Source organism: Tachypleus tridentatus, chromosome 12 (genome assembly GCF_004210375.1).
Source record: "Tachypleus tridentatus isolate NWPU-2018 chromosome 12, ASM421037v1, whole genome shotgun sequence".
NCBI lineage: Eukaryota > Metazoa > Arthropoda > Merostomata > Xiphosura > Limulidae > Tachypleus > Tachypleus tridentatus.
The window spans coordinates 29,954,555-29,975,096 of NC_134836.1; the positions used below are offsets into that span (position 1 = coordinate 29,954,555).

At 35.2% G+C, this 20,542-nt stretch overlaps 1 protein-coding gene across 1 annotated transcript in view; it reads right to left on the bottom strand.

The window, feature by feature from the left end:
- The window catches only part of LOC143235451 (SCY1-like protein 2), a 205,079-nt gene extending 184,813 nt beyond the window's left edge, over positions 1–20,266 (bottom strand). Inside the window, exon 1 of the mRNA XM_076473644.1 lies at positions 20,145–20,266. The gene's annotated coding sequence lies outside the window, so the exon portion shown is untranslated. The remainder of the gene's footprint in view (positions 1–20,144) is intronic.
- Between the last annotated feature and the right edge of the window lie 276 nt (positions 20,267–20,542).

A 20,542-nucleotide genomic window follows, 5' to 3' on the forward strand; every position in this document is an offset into this window, starting at 1 on the left:
CGCGGGTTCGCATCCCCCTCGCGCCAAACATGCTCGCCCTTTCAGCCGTGGTGACGTAGCCTTGTGTTCGTGATCTTAAATACAGTTTTAGGTATATATTTGTGTATATGCCATCTAAATGATAGCTGTGTATTCTTCATTAAAAATGTTCTTGTGTACTTTCCATCTAAATGTTCTTCTATGTAGCTGTATCCAAACTGTAGTCATGCATTTGCAAACTATAGTCGTGTGTTCTTTATAATACTTGAAACTGTGTAGTCTTAGTCATGGTCCGGCATGAACAGGTGGACAAGGCACTCGACTCGTAATATAAGGGTCGCAGGTTCGAATTCCCGTCAAACCAAACATGCTCGCCTTTTCAGCCATGGGGGTGTTATAATGTGACGGTCAATGCCACTATTCGTTGCTAAAAGAGTAGTCCAAGAGTTGGCGGTGATGACTAGCTGCCTTCCCTCTCGTCTTACACCGCTAATTTAGGGACGGCGAGCACAGATACCCCTCGAGTAGCTTTATCCGAAATTCAAAAACAAACAAACAATGTTGTGGACGTGTATGTTTTATTTGAAATGGCTGGGTTTCTTCCACTGGTAAACTTTTATACGTGTTTACTATAGAGATATATTAGCCCATTGCTGCGTATTATATATATAGAAAAAATTTAATGATATAGAAACTACAAATGCCTACTATATTCTCAAACAAATCTCCATGAGAATCTGCAGTTGTAACTTAACATTTTACGTCTCGAATTCATGCGATCAAATAGTCAATAGCTACAGTAAATCATCTTGAACAGTATCAGCTAGCTACTATCTATGTTTATTGTCATTACAATGTATAAAGTTAGCTATCATATCAAAAAATCCATTGCTCATAGTTGAGCTTAAAGCCAGCAAATAAAATAATAACAACTGAGAATTTTAAAACCTGCAAACTGAGATCGTAAAAAATGTAAGCAGACAAGACTGTAGATATTGTAAACATTATTTACTCAGGCTAAAAAACCCTTTTTTGACTCCACTAAATGTAATTATACATAACAGTATGGACTTACAACAGTTTGTTTGTTTATTTTAAATTTCGCGCAAAGCTTCAAGAGAGCTACCTGTACTAACCGTTCCTAATTTAGCAGTGTAAGACTAAAGGGAAAGCAACTAGTCTTCATCACCCACCGCTAACTTTTGGGCTACTCTTTTACCAATGAATAGTAAGATTGGCTGCCACTACATAACGACCCCATGGCTAAAATAAAAAGCGTACTTAGAGAAACAGGGCTTTGAACCCTCGGCCGTCAGATTGCGAGTCGAGTTTCTTGACCACGTGGCCATGCCAGGCCGATGATGAGAAAATTCACTGTTTATTTAGAGTAAATCAAGAGTTGGTGGTAGATACTGCTGAGTTAGGTGGTTTCTCTCTCGTCTGTTAACTGAAAATTAAAAGTAACCAGCGCTGATTATCCTTTTTCAAGATATGTGCAAATATCCGAAACAAACAAATAGTCTGTTTGTATCTAATGTTTCAAGGTGAAAAAAATAAGCATGATATTAATAGAATGTTTTTATACAATTTATCAAAGGCTATTAATAAATAGAAATGAAAACATTTTAAGAATTGTTCTTAAAACGGACGAAGTTTTAATAATAACACTCCAAACATAATTTCCAAATAAAAATCATTTGCTGGGAACAGAATTAGTTGTGATGTAAACTTTTATTTAAAAGAGCTAATAAAACATTCGCGCAAAGCTACAAAAGGGCTATATGCGCGAGCCATCTCTAATTTAGCAGTGTAAGACTAAAGGGAAGGCAGCTAGTCATAACCACCCATCGCCAACTCTTGGGCTACTTTTTAAACAACGTCACATTATAACACCTTCACGGCTGAAAGGGCGAGCATGTTTGGTGTGACCGGGACTCGAACCCGCGACCCTCGGAAAAGGGAAGAAATACTAGTTCCAATAGGAAACAGATTACTTTAGTTTTATATCTACTGTAATTTGCCAATAAAATTTATATATAAATATTTTAGTATAGTTACATTCAGAGCGGACTCACATTGCTAGAAACCGGGTTTTAATACCCGTGGTTGGCAGAGCACAGATAGTCCATTGTGTAGTTTTGTGCTTAATTCCAAACAAACCAAAACAAACCATTCACATTGCGCGTAGGATAATTGTCTAATGTAAATCTATCCACAAAGACGTTTTCCGAATACTTTCTACGATAATCTTTCAAAAGACGTTAAAGTATTTTTGTGTGATAGATACCCATTTAAAAAAAAAGTTAGAGTGATTTTTATGTTAAATATTCGTCTACAGAGATGTTTAATGTGCTTTTTGTGATTGATATCTGTCCATTAAAATGTTCAGAATACTTTTGAAATGTTACATTTTTTTTCTGTAAATTATGCGCAAGTTACCTTCGGTGAACACAGAAGATACCCCGATGTGGCTTTGCTATAAAAAAATACACGCATGTATAATTTCTTCTCATTTTAAACTGATAAACTAGAAAGCATTTGTACGGTTGTGTTTTTTTATATGGAAAACTACGAAATCTATTCCTAAATTTGAACAACTTACCAAGGGAAAAAACAACAGCTCAGTATTACCTTACCACATACTATCAAAGCTAAATGATTGACTAACCTTTATAATGCACCCTATGCTTAAAATATATAGGTTAGAACCTGACTTACTAGCTTCTGAACTGCACAACAATACCAGCCTGCGCCCCAAACTAGAGGGTTGTTGATGTTTATGAAATGTTTTGCATAGCTACTCGAATGATAATTGAGTTAGCCGTCACTAACGTGAGCTAGTCGTACCACGTACTGCCAACTTGTGATATATTCTGATATAATAGTGAGGTTTGATCGTCACTTTATCATGTGCCAACCACCCTAAAATGCGGAACACTAATTATTTATTGGTAATAACAGATGACAATCTTCGGAACTAAAATCCAGGAAGCTAGAGGTAAGGCAACTAGTTAAAAATGAGTATCCGGAAGCAAAAAATCAATAATAATGAAGATTCTCAATATTAGATTTCAGTGATATCTGGCTGTGATTAGTATGCTGAACTATGACTCTATAACGCAAAAAAGTATCGCACCTGGCATATTGGAGTCATGAGTGAGTTAGAAGGGCGATAGTCAAATAATCTTATTCGTAGCTAGTGAAGAAGAGCTATCGCCTTTCCTTCTAGTGTATCAGTTCAAAATTAAAAACGACTAACGTTTGCATAAATGCCCGAAAAAATAACAAAAACAATCCAACTTCGATCACTACTTCCATTAATATATCGTGAATATGGATGTGATACATCGTAGTCAGTTGAATATTCTAAAGGTTTTGATTAGAATAAGTAACCTAGTACCTTCTCAAAGAAATGTATTTCTTGCCTATTTTTTCTCTTTGAAATAGAATAAAAATATGCTTTTAAGCTGATTAGCTCAGTTATAGTTAATCTAGTCATCTGGTAGGACTACTTTAAACTCGCGTAAAGAGAAAATAATACGATTATTTCAAAAAATCGATCTACAGTCACAACAGAAAGTGTTCGTACCCCTGCGTCATAAGTAGTCTTTTCCTCATAACTTAAAAAATATCACGATTAGGATAATGAAAGTATAGTATATTATAAATACTATAGTAACACACATTTACATAAATTTTTATGTAAGTTAAACGACAAATAAACTGTTTATAACAAATAACCAAACATAGGAGGAGCAGAAAGTGTTCGTGCGTCTACTTTAATGGTCAGTTGTGTAGCCTTTCAGGTGAATTATTGGCCGCAATCTCTCCTCATAACCCTCCATGATCGTTTGACAGTACTCGATTGGTATTTTCTTCCATTCTTCTATACAGAAGACCTCCAACCCTTACAAATTTTTGGGATGACGCTGATGAACCCTGGTTTTCAACTCATGCCAAACGTTTTCAATTGGGTTGAGATCAGATGACTGCGATGGCCACTCTAGAACGCTTATATGGTTCCTCTGCAACCAGGATTGCACATATTTCGATGTGTACTTAGGGTTATCGTCGTGCTGAAAGATCCAACGACGCCCAAGCCGCAAGTTCCGAGCATCATTCTTGATATAAGTGCCTAATATATCAACGTACTCTTCTTTTTTCGTGATTCCGTTGACGTAGTGAAGGCTGCCTACACCAGAAGAGCTAAAGGAACCCCATAGCATGATAGAGCCACCTCCGTGTTTAACTGTAGGGACGATGTTCTTTGAAAGATTTCGTTCCCCCTTCTTACGGAAAATATAGTGAACATCACTGTGGCCGAAAAGCTCGATTTTAGTCTCCTCTGACCAAGGAATACTCTTCCAATAGGTAAATTGTTTATCTACATGCTTTCTTACATACCTCAATCATGCTTTTAAATAAACAGGCTTTAAATATGGAGTTCTACGAGGACGGCTGGCTTTGAATCCAGAAGAATGTAACATGTTCGTAACTGTGGAGGTGCTTACTTCAACCCCAATTTCCCTTATCAGTTTCTGTATGTCATTACGTGTCAAACGAGGGTTCCTACTAACTTCTCTGAGAACCTTCCTCTTGGTTCTCTCTGGAATTTTGGTGGGGCGTCCGGAACGAGGAAGGTTAGCAGTTGATCCTGCAAGCTTAAACTTGGCAATTATGCTTTGAACAGTAGATTTCGGCACATTAAGTTGTATAGCAATACCGGAAAGAGACACACGAGACTTGTATTTTACAATAATTCGGTTTTTTTAAATCACTGGACAGTTGTTTCCTGTTCGCCATGATGACCAAGCAGATAATGACGGAGACGGCGCTAAATTGCCGGAAGTACATTTTTTGCTGGCTAAATTTCAATAATTATGAACCTAACGTCTAGTTCTGGAATGATATAATGTAGTTTATTCATCAAACTAAACAAAATATTTACGGGAATATCAGTTTTTTCACACGTTCTGTTCGAACACTTTCTGCTTCTTTTATTTTTGGTTATTTGTTTATAAACAGTTTATTTGTCGTTTAATTTACGTAAAATTTATGTAGATGTGTGTTAATATAATATGTATAATATACTATACTTCTATTAGCCTACTCGTGATACCTTTTAAGTTATGAGCCAAAATCCACTCGGGACGCAGGGATACGAACACTTACTGTCGTAACTGTATCTCTGCTCCATCAGACACTAAACCCGAGATATTTTGTTTATAAAGTGAACTTCAAAGACAGAACAAAATATAAAAACTAAAGTATGCAAGCTTAATTTTGAGAAAGGCTACACGATAAATTAATCAAATTAATATTAACTTTCGATCAAAGCAGGTTACTTAACATTGGTATTAGTAGGAGGGTAAGAGGGGATACTTATCTACTTGGAAAATGAGAAACATCATTATTTCTTTATTAATTCAGTATACGTATATGAAGGTTTTATTCAATTCACAATTTCGTGCTTTCTTGCCCCATTGGAAATCTGTCCCTCCCTGGAAATAATTCAGCGACGACCATAGTGATTACATAGAGCAAAACTAACAATAACGCTGGTAATGAACATAAGTAATTAAATATATTTTCTTACTTATAAAATAAGGAATACAAAGGACAAGTACAAACAACAGCTGGTTATGAATACTAGCTATTTTAAGATACAGGGTTGAAAGTCCCTTGTTTCTGTAGATAAAATCCCAATGGTCAGATCCTCTAGATCCTCTTTGAGGATACCATTACTGTTTTGCTTGCGGGTTTTAGAAATCAATTATACTTCTTCCTAGTGGCTTAGAACTGAACTCATAGATTACTTCTTTGTTTAATTCAATAATTAGGGAAAGGCAAAAACCAAACCCGATCAATGCTATTATCATGTTCTGAGAATTTCATTACACTCTATATACGATAAGTAGGATAAGAAAAGATATGTTTGTTCACGTTCGTATTGTTGGAACATCATTGATTTTTAAAGCTTTAAAAAATCTTTTATTTCAATGTATATATCCACTGCTTTATTACTTACTTGAAATAGCAAAAGGCATTAAAGCTCTCCTCGAAAGTTTCTCATTCAACTTTCCTGGACTCTAACGGTTTCTACTGCTTCGTACAAATGATACACCATAAAAAAAAAAAACACTCAGGACATAAAATACGGTGTTTCTAATGCGCTTTGTACAGGACTCTTACTTTGACAAGATCCAAACGTAATGTACTTGTTGTTATTGTTTTCTGGAAACTAGATTAATCTGCAGAGTAAGGAATACATCAAATAGAACAATATTTACTCTCATAAGACATTGATGAGGATTATTACAACATCATTACTTTCATATAAACGTCCTGTTGAGCCAGTTGAATAAATAATTTATAACAGCTTCACTAACCATTCTCTTAATTTCTAAAGTATGGTATAAAACCTTAGCGACATGAAATGTATTAGTGGCATTCGTCTAATACTGTTTTTAGTCTCATTATGTTTTTTATTTAGTTTGATTTGAATTTCGCGAAAAGCTACACGAGGGCTATCTGCACTAGCCGTCACTAATTATGCAGTGTAAGACTAGAGGGAAAGCAGCTAGTCATCATCACCCACCACCAGCTCGTGGGTTACTCTTTTACCAACGAATAGTAGAATTGACTGCACATTATAACGCCCCCACGGCTGAAAGAGCGAACATATTTGGTGTGACGGGAATTCGAACCATCAGATTACGAGTCTAGTGCCTTCACCACTTGGCTACGTTGGGCCTTTTTATTTAGCTAGATAAAAGTAAACACCGACATGGTCATAATGAAACATGAAAATTTTTAGTTTTTTTAAGGTCGACAGTTTTCGGTAACTTAGTTATTATCATTAGAGATGTGAGTATTGTGAATCACTACATTCGCACTTGTGGTGGTAGAAAACTGCACTCACATTCTCCATGATGGAAACACCATAAATAAATACCTGATTATAGAAACACATCACTCACACCTTTGATGATAGAAACATCACACTTACAGTCATGATTATGCAAATACCACACTTATAACTCTGATGATGCAAAAGAAACAAACATACTCAAATCCCTGATCATCGAAACATAACACTTACATCTCTAATAGTGAAAATACTGCAATTACAACCTTGATGACAGAAACACTAATGTCGCCACCATGATTCTGGAAACAATATCGAAACTTGTCGACTTTAAGAAACTAATAAAAATATTTTTTGTTTAGTTGTACCAAATCTCACTGTTTTCTTCCTTTTATTTATCTACCTATTTGTGACTATTTTTTTTATTAACAATAAGCATTGCGAAGTTTCGTTCACTTCTAAATTTCAAACAATTGATCAAGTAGAGATGTCACACTGAAGTCAATAGTATTAAAACGTTACGTATGGTCAGTACTACTCTACAGGGTGAACATTTCAATCTTGCATGTTGCAACGAAACATCGGTTGGAAACATTTGAAATATGGTGTTACAGACGAATAACTATAATAGGCTAACAGAAAGCAAAACTACGGAGTATTGAAACATGTAAAGATATATTAACAACTGGTGAATGTATGTAGGAAACAGAAGATATGTCAGTTTGGACGTGTAAGTAGATCTGATGGAAGGTTGGCAGAGATTATGGATGAGGGATAAAACTGAAGGAAGAACAGCGGAGGCAGGAAGACCCTCAAATGGACTGAAGACGAAAAGGTTGAATAAGGTTTGGTTTGTTTCGAACTTCGCGCAAAGCTACACGAGGGCGCTCTGTGCTAGCCTTCCCTAATTTAGCTGTGAAAGACCAGATGGAAGGGAGATAGATAGTCATCACCACACACATCCGACGTTTGGCCTACTCTTTTGCAGACGAATAGTAGGATTGACTGTAACTTTATAAAACCATCCATGGCTGTTTGATTTAATAAGGAAAATCGGTTCAGGCACCGAGGAATAGAAAACAAAGAGAAACCACAGACATCAAATCAAAGAATTGGAAAAAACCAACAAAAACATGATTAGTTTATTCTAGAACTTAGATCATGATTGGTTGATTCTAGAACATTAGTTTTAGTAGAAATAATGCTAAAGAAGAAAAAAGTAAGAAAACAATCGTATTATGTTTAACATACTGTTAATATTTAATGTGATTATATGTAATATACTGGAGTTTATGGCGAAAAAAATTAAAATATTTTCTTCTTGTTTATGTGTGTGTGTGTGTTTTCTTATAGCAAAGCCTCATCGGGCTGTCTACTGAATCCACCGAGGAGAATCAAACCCCTGATTTTAGCGTTGTAAATCCGTAGATTTACCGTTGTACCAGCGGGGGACCTCTTGTTTATGAATACATTGTTATAGTTTGTCCTAAGTTCTTCTCGTACTTGTAACATGATAAATACGAATGTTAATGTGCACATGAATAATACGGAATTTTAAAATACATCATTGATGTATTTTATGAAGACCCGCTGTGGCCAAATGATTTGTATAATGAAATGTAAATTCCAGAGTTAACATATCAAATCTTGTAACTCCAAAACCTCATTTGACTTTGAGGCTTTAAAAGCATATAAGAGTAACAGTGTAATACCAATATTGGATTAGAACAGCGTAATAATCAGTATTATCTATTATTTCCTCTAGTGAATCTGTTCAAAATTAGGGATGGCCAATGGTGATGACTTTTTCCAGGTATCATTTTTAATATGCTTATTCATTATGTATATCCTAAAGCATAATTTAGTGATTTCTAGTTCCACATGGTATGTTGTATAAATGAACACAAGGGTTAGGACTGTAACTCAGTTAAACATAGGATATACGTAAATAGTAGATATGACAGTTCAAATACTGCTTGCTCTTAGCATTAATGCCTCTATCAACATTCTTGCTGGTTTGTTTCTTTTTATTGCTGTTATCTTTCCTATTAACGAGACACCACTCTTTAACATTGATGCTAATCTACCTATTAAAAAGATATCAAGCTTTGACATCGATGTTTTTTTTTAGTTAGACATGATGTTTTGACAGTGATGTTATTTTTTCTATTAATAATACATCAAAACTTGACACCAATGTTAACCTTCCTGTTACAACGACATCAAACTCTGACATCGATTTCTACTTTCATGTTACGAACGGATAAACAAACATAGTCAATATTGGTATATTTAATACTCAGGTTTAAACCAACACGCTTTCACAGAAAATAATTGAATCGTAATTCTTAGACTAATACAATGTTTTAGGAAAGGAAACTTTTCATTTATGTCATGTGTTGTTTTCTTTAAAGTTGAATCATCTGAAAGAAATTCCAATATAAAATATTTAATGTGTCGAAAACTTGCAATGTAATAAGCAACGTTATTATTATTTTTTTCTTTCAATCTCGCTTCTCAGGAATGCTTGTTATTCTGAAAATTCTCCAATCGTGAACACGTGGGGAGCGTGATATTTTCATGTTTATTTGTTACATCCTTGCACAGCTGGTTCGTTTTTCTGTCGCTGTTAGTGCTACTGAAAAACAAGAGCCAACAGAAGTACTAGCGGCAAGTATTGCGCTCAAAGTGTCTGATTATCCCAAGTTTCAAAAAGAATTAAACTTTTTTCCTTTAGGTTTTATATCTTACTTACATAAATGCGTTTAGGCTCAGTACCTTGCAGTAACTAATAAAAAATAATTCCCAGGTTATTTTGTGCAGACCTCAAAGATGTAGTGTGTTTAAAGACAGGAATGCATAAATTCTTCAAGCTCAGGTCACAATAATAACTTATACTTTAAAATTACACGTCAACTATGAATATAAGCATGATGTATCCATACTGATACTTAAAGGGTTAATTTAGTTAATATTATCTGAAGGTTAATTTCTTCCTGTGTCTGGATGTGTTTGTGTATTGATCAGGTGTAAAATTTAATGAATTAACTTTCAGTAAGTTTTCCCAGTGGCTCAAAGGTAAGTCTGAGGGCTTGTAAATCTTGTGGTTGATACAGCACAAATAGCCCAGTATGTAAGGACAGACAGAAACTTACAATAAAGTGGCTTAATTATAAACGTTCCAGAATTGTGAATCTGGAAATTCATGGTCCGCATCCCGTTTTTATAAAACACCCTCCACAGCTTGAGGCCATGTGTACGCTATGAGTGTGACAATGAAATTACACTATCTGGTAAGGTAAGAGAAATTACTTGGTGGTAAGTGCTATTAACTATCTACCCGATCCCCATTAGTCTGTAAGCTCGAAATTAAGGATACTATGTGGAGGTGGGTAGCTCTCGTGTAACTTTGAGTAAATACAATCTAAAGAAGAAAATTGGCTAATTTTGTACCTGTTGTGTTTTGTTATTCTGGTTGAAATGTTCGACATTATTACTTATGTTAAGTAATTACTGGCCGACTTTAAAAGGACAATTGTTTTTCTATTTCTAATAAATAATAACTTAGTGAACGTTTTACTTTACGCTGCTAACTACATTTATTATAAAAATAATAATTCAAATAGACGCACTAAACACTCACATTTCGGTTCCTACCCATTTGTTGCAAACTTTTGTCAAAATGAAGCCTAAAGATAAAACACAGCAGCTATTGTAAACCATTGTATTAACGTTCATTTGGAACATATGCTTCAAGGAACAGTGAATTACATTTGTCTAATATTGATATTAGATCAAGTTACTGTTAATTGTTGTGATAGAAAACTGTACGAAACACACTGATATTTATATTGTCTTTTCAGACATTGATAAGTAGTGTAAGATAATCAAAATTCGAGGACTTTTTTACAGATAGTGTGCTTGCTGTTGACGAGAGTATTTCTCACGTAATTCAGAGGAGAAAGATTGTTTCTTTTCTTGTTGGCCACTTGAGGTTTATTATGTTGATTCTTACGCGAAGCTACTCAATAACTATCTGTGCTAGCAGTTACTAATTCAAAAGTGATATACTAGAAAGAAGGTAACTCGTCAATAGAATTCAGTGCTGACTCTAATCAAACAGTGGGATTGACTGTCACGTAATAATGTTCTCGTTGCTAGAAGAACGAGCATATTTGGAGTTGATTTTCAAATCAACTACCCACAAACTGTGTGGCGAGCGCTCTAACCAACAGGTCATTGCAAGTTTTTGCCTTACATTTAAATATACGGAAAAAAAATACTATATTTTTGACAGATAAAACTTCGAATGAATTATCCAAACGTAAAGTTTTACTAGTTACAAGTTCTGTGTGTAGATAATTTTTTTTAAATACTTGCGTAAAGCTAAGCAAGCGCTACCCGTGCTAGCTATTCCTAATTCTTGACCGATAAATTAGAAGTAAGGCATTCGTGATGACCACAAACCCACTTGAAGTAAAAACGTATCTCAAGATGGCTGGTATGGGTATTAACACTTTTACTGAAGTAAAACAGAGGACAACGTTTCGACCGATATATTAGGAATACTGGTATGGGTATTAACACTTTTACTAATAAAGCAAGAACAAAGTTTTGACCTCAGGTCATCTTCAGATTAGCATATTTGTTAACCAGCCGTTCTGAGATACATTTTTACTTCAAGTGGGTTTGTCGTCATTACAAACGTTTCAACCCTCTTCGGTCACCTTCAGGTTCTCTACTTTATTTTAATAAAAGTTTTAATACCCATACCAGTCACACCAAACATGCTCGCCCTCTCAGCCGTGGGGGCGTTATAATGTGCGGTCACTTGCACTATTCGTTGATAAAAGAGTAGCCCAAGAGTTGGCGGTGGGTGGTGATAACTAGTTGCCTTCTCTCTAGTCTTACACTGCTAAATTATGGATGGCTAGCGCAGATAGCCCTCGTGTAGCTTTGTGCGAGATTAAAAAAACAAAAAACAAAATACCTATACCAACCATCATAAGATACAGAAGTAAGACGTATATTAAATAGCACCCATCACCAACGTTTAAGCTACTCTAATGTGATAGTTGGATTTGCCTGCAAATCTCACAACGCAAGCATCGCTCTAAAGTAAGAAGCGCTAGTTTTATTTTCATTTTTTGGTGATATATTAACCATGGTATTGCACCATGGTGGTAAAGCGATAAGTCTTCGGATTTATAACGCTAAACTTAGGGATTCGATTCTCCTCGGTGGATACAGCAGATAGCCCGATATGGTTTCGCTATAAGTTAAACACACACTCAACAATTCTGGAACTAGGACATTTTTTAAAAAAATTATGTCAGATCTCATATCAAGAAAACCACGAGGTAGTTTGACTGTAGAGAATAGAACAGGTTTTTGAGATGGATAAAACCCCGATTTGATATCAATAAAAGTTAGAAAACTAAAGAAAGGCAAGATGACATAACAGTTTCTTCATCGGCCGTACAGATAATAGAAGTCTCTAGAAGCTTTCTCTATCAAATATTTTCGCAGAATGTCTTTATATGTAGTAAATATTGTGATCGAATGATTGATTATGTCAAATGCACAAAATGTACAGTTGAATTTTATTCACTTTTCACTTGACTACAGTTATAAAAACGCCATCTATGCTAAACACAGTGGGAATTATTTTTTTCTATTTTTCTTTACTAGGAAGACGTCCTATGGCAAATAAATCAGCCATTTTAGAGTTCAGGATGGATTTAATTTGTTCAATTACAATGACGTCTTGTAGCTATTTATATATAACATACAAAATATTCTGTTACAAAGACTTCACTTTAGAGCTGAAGCAACGAGCGGAAGGATGTGAAATATATATGTTCATTTGAAGGTTTCGGAAAATATTCGTTGTTGTGTTATGTGTCTTTTATGAATTTACTGATTGTTATATAGAAAAGCGCTGAGCTAGCAAATATTAGTAGATTTCAAAATTTTCGCGAAAAGCGACACATGAGTTGTCTACACATAACTGCCCCTAATTTTAAACTTCATAATGCTTTCGGAAATAACCATTAAGCATTCTCTTTAGCTCTGTGGTCATTAAACTGGAAAAGACGCCACGAATTTCAACGTTTGCATTTTCCCCTTGCGGAAAAAAGTCTTTCTTTCTTTCTTTTCTTTTTTTGAATTTTGCGCATGGCTACTCGAGGGCTATCTGCGCTAGCCGTCCCTAATTTAGCAGTGTAAGACTAGAGTGAATGCAGCTAGTCATCACCACCCACCGCCAACTCTTGGGCTACTCTTTTACCGACGAATAGTGGGATTGACCGTCACATTATAACGCCTCCACGGCTGAAAGGGCGAGCATGTTTGGTGCGACCGGGATTCGAACTCGCGATCCTCGGATTACGAGTCGAACGCCTTAACACGCTTGTAAGAAAGTTAACTTGGGTTTGAATTTCTTTCCTGATACTAAATATTTATGTTGACCTCCTGTGTTTTGGAATACCATGAACTAATTTTGAACTGATAGACTGCAAAGAAGGCAGATGGTCAACAGCACCCACCGCCAAATTTGAGTTAATGTTATCTGACCGTTATTGAAATCTGATTATTATTTTAATAACGCACCCTCGATCTCCAATGGAGTATCGCATTTTCACAGCAATAGGCCACAAAAGGTGAACCCTCAAATTAACAGTTCAGTAATAGTAACGCTAACCGTTATGTCATGCCCGGCTCAATATAAAAGTTCTGAAATATTTCAATAATTTTACAAGGTTTCTTCTTCCAACGTCAGTGGGTATAATTTATCTCTGTTACTTATGGCATAAGTACTGTTTGCTATAATATAAATAGTTTATTCTTGGAGTGGAAGTTTATTACTTATTATTTTGAAAAGATTATCTATTGATAAAACTTAATTCAAATATATAACTGGATTAAATTTCAAAGTAAAACAAAATATACGAACAGGAGACACGATGATTAAACTGTGTCAAAAACTTTATGCGTTGTAATGTTTTCTCGCCCATTCCTATCTTGTTTTCTTACGTTTTGGTGCTCCCACTCCCACTTCTTAGTTTTTATACAACATTGCTTACATTTACCACATAGTTTTTTTAGTACTAAGTCCCGAGAGCGACTTGGCTCTAGGCCTATTCTTCTCCCAGCTTTCTTTGATGCTAGCTCTTGAGAGTCCCTAGGCTGTGGGCCTATCCTTCTCCCAGCTTTCTTTGATGCTAGCTCTTGAGAGTCCCTAGGCTGTGAGCCTATCCTTCTCCCAGCTTTCATTGATGCTAGCTCTTGAGAGTCCCTAGGCTGTGGGCCTATCCTTCTCCCAGCTTTCTTTGATGCTAGCTCTTGAGAGACCCTAGGCTGTGGGCCTATCCTTCTTGTACCTTTTCTTAGAGATATATCTTAATATTTTACGGCTTTTGCTGATATCTTTGCTATTGTTAAAGGCTAAGTCTTGTCTTGCACATTCCAACCTTGTATCTTTTCTTTCATTAATGCTCTCTTCACTTGCATAAGGACTTTTCAAGGTTATGAGCATAATATTTTCTCCTTTTCTTTCGTTTTGTTTCCTTGAAAAACGTAGTTTAAGTCGTATAGTGTTAGATACAACCTTAGATGTCACTAGGTCGAACTTAGCTTGAAAACAACAAAAGGTAAGTGAAACATCTTATTCTTCTTGTTTTTAATCCAAAGAACTCGACCAAAATCGTGTCAGAGTTAAAGATTCACGTCTAAGACCCTAACTACTATGATATACTTGGTTTTTACAACACAAAATGCTCGAGTCAAATTTATAAAACTGAAAACCTCTTTTTTATAGGTTAGATCAGTTAGAAACTATAGCTAGAGAGTCCAGTAGTCCACTTGTTTTTATCTAACTGATATAGTTGTAGGCTGATTACATAGCGTGATATATAAACAACCGTGCTCCCGCACTTCATATGAGAGTGGGTTGTTACTTGCCAACTCACGAAGCGTGCTCGTAATCATAGAATATGGCTACTAGTGCATTGTTAGCTCGCTAGTAGTGTTGCAAAATAGTTATTGTTATTACCAAGGTTGTAAGTAAAACTAAGAAAAATCGTTTTTGCCAATGTAGCGTGATTCAGTCATGTGCTTTTAGATTTACGTAGGTGAAGGCAGGAGGGAACTAAGTCTTTCTAATAACGTTTATCTCTTAGTCAGATAGTCAGCTTCACAATTTTTTCTGTGTAATTTTTTTTTTTTGCTCTACCAACTTTCTTAAGGGCTCTGGTGAGTTGTTACTGCAGTTGGTTTTACTACTCAACAGTATGCTTGAATAGTTTATAAAATTTCATTTACATTCTGTTTCCAGTGTGTTTGAGATTGTAATTTGTATTGCACATCCAGCTAATTCCTACTACAACTACAACCGTATTAATGATAATGAATCACACAGGCCTGCGAATTTAAGCTTCATTAAAGGTGTTTTGGTTTTAATAACGGGTAATCCATAATCCAGCTACGCAGATTTCGAAAAATAATATGGATTTTTTTTTCTATTTGGTAAGTTTTTCAAAACAGAAATAAAAATTCTTACTTTTATCAAATTATTATTTCGTTTGCCACAATGAACAGTTTTTATTATTTTGTTTGTTACATTTGTGTTTTAGAACTATCGATAAGACTCTCACGTCAAAATTTAAGCTTTACAAAATGTGACCCAATTTGAGTAAAAACGATTCACTTATGCATAAGTACACATGACATTTTGTGACAAATCTGTATCTGACGGAGTAAAAAATATACCTTTTTTGGATTCAGGAATTATAGTAGAACATGTAAAAATGTGAAAACAATAAAAACCATCACAATTCAGTTTAACTGATACGAAGATTTTTAAAGTGTTAGACCAACGATAATATTGATGGTATATATACTTCTATTTCCCAAACGTAGTTTCTATACAAACCAGCTAGTTCGGGGGAATTCTGCTCTAAAGATACTTGAACTGCTAACTAGAAAACTAATTACAGTTGTGTGTTTCTTTTTATAGTTTTTGCATAAAGCATTATTCAATTCAATTTTTACAACGTTTAAAATTTCAATTATCAGCCATAAAATCCGACCGGCATGGCCAGGTTGGTTAAGGCACTCGACTCATAATGTGAGGGTCGCGGGTTCGCATCCCCGTCGCGCCAAACATGCTCGCCCTTTCAGCCGTTGGGGCGTTATAATGTGACGGTCAATCCCACTATTCGTTGGTAAAAGAGTTGGCGGTGGGTGGTGATGACTAGCTGCCTTCCCTCTAGTCTTACACAGCTAAATTAGGGACGGCTAGCACAGATAGCCCTCGAGTAGCTTTGTGCGAAATTCAAAAAGAAACAACCAAACAAACAGTACCACAACAGTATCTTTGCGGACTTAGAACGATAGAAACTGAGTTTCGATACACGTGGTAGGCAGAGCAGAAATAGCCCATTGTATAGCTTTGTCTTGAATTACTTTCAAACAAGGTTTTCTTAATTGTAATTCAAGACACTTCAGTTCAATTCAAGAACATAATTGTAAGTTCTAATCAATAAATTACGGACTGTGTCACAGTCATGGATTAACGTGAACTAATTTAAAGCAACAGATTAACGTCCATTATTTTATAACATTGGTCTACCATGCACTACTGTACAATAATGGACGAGAGTGCACTATTTTGCAGCATTGTATTTGTGAGCATTATAGTAAAACAGCGGATCGGCTTATATTAATTTGCAATAATGGATTAACGTACGTTGGTTAACAACAACGGATTAGTATACGCTATCGTATAATATCTAATTCACTCACCTTAGCTTACATGGAGTGACAAGCTCGCGTCCTATTTCACTAATGGCTTACTTCGCATTATTTTACAGAAATATATTTTCATGCATTGCATTAAGACGTATAATATGGTAAGCAGATATTTGTAAAGGACAAATAAAACAAAGAGATTACGTTGTTTATATCAGATTGTTTTTCTCAAACTTATCTTTCCTATCTGATAATCCTTCACCTCAGTGTTGTGTAACCCGTCGCGCCAAACATGCCCTTTTAGCCGTGAGGGCGTTATAATGTGACGGTCAATCCAACTATTCGTTGGTAAAAGAGTAGTCCAAGAGTTGGCGGTGGGTGGTGATGACTAGTTGCCTTCCTTGTAGTCTTACACTGCTAAATTAGGGACGGCTAGCCCAGATAGCCCTCGAGTAGTTTTGCGCGAAATTCAAAACAAACAATTGTTTTTTTTTTTTTTCTTAAGCTCGGATATTTCCTGCTATTTTAATAAGAATTACGAGGTCAGAATGTGTGTAAATCTGAATCAGAGTGAACAAGAAATTGCACTTATTTTTAAAGTTAGAAGTACCTGTACGAAAAACGCGTTCCTAATAAACATATATTAGAATAGACACAATTCATCATATCAGTTTCATGTGATAATTCTAGTTTAAACAAGACTTTATACATAAAACTTTAATCATGTAATGAACCTTAAACCTTCAGTTTGCAGTCCTACACGTAGACCACTATGCCATATCCGCTTCTTGAACGAAAGGTCTCGTCGGAAATGGCACATAATAAATAGGATAAGGTTGAAATACTAGTATTCAGTTTTCTGTAATGGAAGTTATTACTGGGACTGTATAGAATAGCATGCTTTTAATTGTTGCTAGTCTAAAGGCAATATTAATTATTATAACGTACATTACTAACCAATCTTTAAAATGCTGTACAACTGTTGATCGAGACGTTTTAACACACATACAATGTTAACATTATTTGATAATTTTCTCTTCAGAAGAAGTTTCCTCATTTGTTACTAATCGATAACCTTGAAATTAAACATTGCACCTATTTTGACAGCCGTTTCATAAAAACTGAGTTTCACTCGTTTCAAAGTAGTTACATATTTCACTTCTTTAACAACATTATTTTTTAGAACTGCATGTATTAATTTTTTGATTTCGTGTATCTGTCGTTTCAACAAATTTTTGTTTGTTTGTTTTGAATTTCGCGCTGAGCTACTCGAAGGCTATCTGCGCTAGTTGTCCCTAATCTAACAGTGTAAGACAGCTAGTCATCACCACCCACCGCCAACTCTTGGACTGCTCTTTTACCAACGAATAGTTGGATTGACCGTCACATTATAACGTCCCCACGGCTAAAAGGACGAGCATGTTTGGTGCGACGGGGATTCAAACCCACAACCCTTAGATTACAGGTCGAGTACCTTAACCTCCTGGCCATACCGGGGCTATCTTTTAAAAATAAAAACATTAATAAAGAATTGTATTACTTTAACATGACTTTCTGTCCCTCTCTATATATTTGGTTAATGTGTCAAAGTGTGAACCTAAGGGTCTATGGTTTACTTCTCATTGCTTCAAAATCTTGCTTCCTGCTTTGGAGCCATCGATACTTTATAAAAGTTACTGTAAAGTTCAATTATTCAATTTAAGTAGCCCAAGAGTTGGCGATGGATGCCACTAACGACGTGCCTATTCTCTATTATATCAGTTCAAAGTTGTAGACACATAGGACAGATAGAAGAGGTTTGTTATTTAAACCATTCGACTCATAATATACGGACCACAGGTTTGAATACAGTAGCCAAACATGCTTACCTTTTCAACCGTGGTGGCGTTATAAAGTGACGGTCAATCTCAATATCAAGTCAGCGTAGCTTAAGAGTTGATGGTGAACAATTTTGACTAGCTGCTTTCCTTCTGGTCTCTCAGTTAAAAAACAGGGACCACTAGCACAGATATATTCGAAACAAGCACCGCCTTTATATTGTAACTATACATCTTTAAAAGAAACTGTATGATCAAACGTTTTTTCCATATTTAAATAGATTCATGAGGTCAATAGCGAGCACAGTGTGGTTTAGTTACTTAACCCTTAAACCTAACAAAATACTGTCGTAATACGATTATCATATTGTTCCTACTGGTTGATGAAACTGATTACAGATGTGCAGGCTGAAAACGCAGTAAGAAGGAAACTGAAACTCCCACCAGTATCTGTATTCTACACATAATTTTCGGAGAAAGTAGGATTTGTGCTCTCTAGTTTTATAATAACAGATAAATAGTTATTAAATCAAGCATAGTAATGCCTATTGGTAATGCCATCATGATAAAAGAAGATAAAAGGTTCTAGTCAATTTGGTTGTGAATTTTATGAGTTAATTACAGGTGGGATACTATCCTTACATTTTTATCTCTATACACGATTACCTAAACAATAAACATGTAAATTATTTGCATAAATGCAATAGTTTGTAGAACTTTATACGACGACTGAAACGACACGTAGTTTGTAAAGTTATATGCGATCTCTGATTTATACAAAATCTATAAATGTGTAAATTTATAGAGCTATATGGTCACTGTAAAAAAGAACACATAAAATATATTTAGAAATGAAAGGAAACAATTATTTAGGGTAATTTGTCGTTCATTTCACCATTTTCACACTGGATGAAGCAATTTAATCTCTATTATCTTAACAGTCCCATCATCATTTCATGTTTCACTTTAACTCCTGTCGAAATAACTTAGCAACTCGCTCGTCACAAAGATACCACTTTCAAACCTAGTGCAACACTTTAATCTGTCGTATCCTAACAACAGAAACATCATGTGAATTAGCACCACCATATATGGACAAAACGTTCACTCTGTTAGATGCTACCAACCGACATGATCTTTAAATATATAGAAACTGACAAGAGTGGTCATAATAAAATAACAATAAAAACAATGAGTGATTATATTATTCGGCTAAATTCATGGTATCCTAAATTCGTGAGCATGTATGGTACATAGAATTGTTTTCGTTTCATTTTTCTTATTACTTTGGTTTAAGCAAGAAAAATGCACTTTGTTGCTTTAAATATGAAAGTTATTTAACATTTTTGAAAACTAGGACTCAGCATACTGTTTTTGTTACCTAATGACAGTATTGAGTGTCTAAAACCTTCTACACGCTTTGACCATGAAGTGAAATTAGGATTTTAAAATATGTTACACGTTTGAACATCTCTATCAGTTATGAAAAACAACAGAAAATAGAAAGCTTTGAATGCTTGTTTAAGGAAATGGTTAGAGATTATTAATCAGTGTATTGGCTCTCATAAATACCTATTATTTGATTCAATAGCCTTTCGTTTATTATAACTCTTTATATATATATATATATATTGTGTTACTACTGAGAAATAGAAACTTAAAGTATATTTTTATAACTTTTCTCTTTACTTTTTGCTAGAGATAAATAAGCATCAGGTTTTTAAACCTACCTGAAATCAGGTTTTCCGTATACCTAGTTCTACACCTTGTCTCAGAACGATTGATGGTACAAAATCTTACCCCCTTTTTCACCTGAATTCGTGGAGAGTCGACGTTATTCATCGATGTTCTTCTTACGAACTGAGTTAAATCTGGTGTGGTTATCACCTTCTCTAACCAGTTGCGCCTCCAAGCGGTCAGGAACGTAAACAAGAGTATCGACTACATGTTGCAGCAAACCGTATAACCATCTTTTCACTAGTTGCTGTGGGATATTCCCGCACGCGCAACAAACCTGATAATCATTTTGAAAATAGAATGCGTGTGCTTTTGCTTTATAAATCGCAAAGGCTATAATTAACGAAATGGGCTGATGCATTGAAGAAAAAAAGTAGTTATAATAAAGGAT